This window comes from Aethalodelphis obliquidens, unplaced genomic scaffold (assembly GCF_003676395.1).
Source record: "Aethalodelphis obliquidens isolate GAN/ISIS:26980383/991018 unplaced genomic scaffold, ASM367639v1 scaffold5, whole genome shotgun sequence".
Lineage (NCBI taxonomy): Eukaryota > Metazoa > Chordata > Mammalia > Artiodactyla > Delphinidae > Aethalodelphis > Aethalodelphis obliquidens.
Genome location: NW_020837949.1, coordinates 68,684,390 through 68,686,646, shown reverse-complemented (window position 1 = coordinate 68,686,646; position 2,257 = coordinate 68,684,390). Strand labels below are relative to the sequence as shown.

The following is a 2,257-nucleotide window of genomic DNA, read 5'->3' as shown; positions in this document are numbered from 1 at the left end:
TCTTATTATGCCTAATTTGTAGAGGAAAAAACTGAGCTCAGCAAAAATGAATGACTTGTTTTTTAAAAAAATCACACTGCTAAGGATAGAGCAAGATAATTTGATTTTTCTCATTTATGATCATTAATGTTTTCCACCACATCTTGCTCTCCTGGAAATACAAAAATGAACTATTGTCTGCTCTCAAGGTATTCATACACATTTGAGTAGCACTTTATCTCTTATAAAACTGTTCTCATAAAAATGATACAATCAGAACTACATCCACTGCAAAGTATCATTTTTATTTCTATTTTGCACATAGAGGAATTTAATAACTGAGCTAAGATCATAAAGACAGTAGGGGCCCAGGAAGATTCAGTCATTACTTAAGTGTTAAAATAAGTATAGAACAATAGAACATTAGCTTTCCAAACTTCAACGACAAAGACCATCAAAAATTGAGTTACGTGCTCGCTTCGGCAGCACATATACTAAAATTGGAACGATACAGAGAAGATTAGCATGGCCCCTGCGCAAGGATGACACGCAAATTCGTGAAGTGTTCCATATTTTTACTGTTGGTGGGAATGTAAATTGATACAGCCACTGTGGAGAACAGTATGGAGGTTCCTTAAAAAGCTACAAATAGAACTACCATATGACCCAGCAATCCCACTACTGGGCATATACCCTGAGAAAACCATAATTCAAAAAGAGTCATGTACCAAAATGTTCATTGCAGCTCTATTTACAATAGCCCGGAGATGGAAACAACCTAAGTGTCCATCATCGGATGAATGAATAAAGAAGATGTGGCACATATATACAATGGAATATTACTCAGCCATAAAAAGAGACGAAATTGAGCTATTTGTAATGAGGTGGATAGACCTAGAGTCTGTCATACAGAGTGAAGTAAGTCAGAAAGAGAGAGACAAATACCGTATGCTAACACATATATACGGAATTTAAAAAAAAAATGTCATGAAAAACCTAGGGGTGAAACAGGAATAAAGACACAGACTTACTAGAGAATGGACTTGAGGCTATGGGGAGGGGGAAGGGTAAACGGTGACAAAGCGATAAAGAGGCATGGACATATATACACTACCAAAAGTAAGGTAGTTAGCTAGTGGGAAGCAGCCGCATAGCACAGGGAGATCAGCTCGGTGCTTTGTGACCGCCTGGAGGGGTGGGATAAGGAGGGTGGGAGGGAGGGAGATGCAAGAGGGAAGAGATATGGGAATATATGTATATATATAACTGATTCATTTTGTTGTGAAGCTGAAACTAACATACCATTGTAAAGCAATTATACTCCAATAAAGATGTTAAAAAAAAAAAAATTGAGTTACTATGCCATTTGGGGAGAATACTTCATCACCAATAGGGGGCTCAATTTCAATTTATTTACTTACATTACTCTTCTATTCGAGAAGAATTGTGGTGGTCAGAATATTTTTGAAATGGAAAAATGTGTGGTCAGAAAATTTTTGACATGAAAAATTTAAAATAATAGAATATGCTGAAGTTGGGTAATAAAATGAGGAAGTAGGAATATTTAAGAAAAAATTTAATTTGTATTATAGGATGATGATATAAGAGCCATCATTCAAGATAAGAAGAAATTCTGGGGGGCTTCCCTGGTGGCGCAGTGGTTGAGAGTCCGCCTGCCGATGCAGGGGACACGGGTTCGTGCTCCGGTCCGGGAAGATCCCACATGCCGCAGAGCGGCTGGGCCCGTGAGCCATGGTCGCTGGGCCTGCGCGTCCGGAGCCTGTGCTCTGCAACGGGAGAGGCCACAACAGTGAGAGGCCCACGTATCGGAAAAAAAAAAGATAAGAAGAAATTTTAATTTCTATGGCATGTTATAGTTTTCAATGCCTTCTTCATTTCGTTCATCTCAGTTTCATCCAGGAAATTTTGCTGTAGGAGATAATGCTCACTGTTCACTGAATAATAATTTATTGTAATATTTTGTCAAGATGGGCATTAAAGAGCTGAACCTTACTCTAAAGAGTACTGAAAACAAATTGGAAACACTGTCCTCTCCTTCGGAGGATAGTATTGTTTAGACAGACCTGGCATCACAGCCCATTGCTTCCCTTGGCAAGTCACTAGTTTCAGGTTCCACATCAGTAAAAAGGGAGCAATGATAACCTTTGTCTCACAAAAGCAGTTGTGAGACCTGAAAGAATTATTGATATATGCATGTAATACTGAGCCTGACATGCAATAGAGTACTGTAATAGAGTGAAAGTGGCCCTACTCCTTG

General features: G+C 38.8%; 1 non-coding gene across 1 annotated transcript; it reads left to right on the top strand.

Annotated features, from left to right (window-relative positions):
- The first annotated feature begins 449 nt into the window (after positions 1 to 449).
- LOC113618605 (U6 spliceosomal RNA) lies at positions 450 to 556 on the top strand. The gene has a single exon (XR_003432043.1). It is a non-coding gene; the product is annotated as a U6 spliceosomal RNA (small nuclear RNA).
- Positions 557 to 2,257: the final 1,701 nt, after the last annotated feature.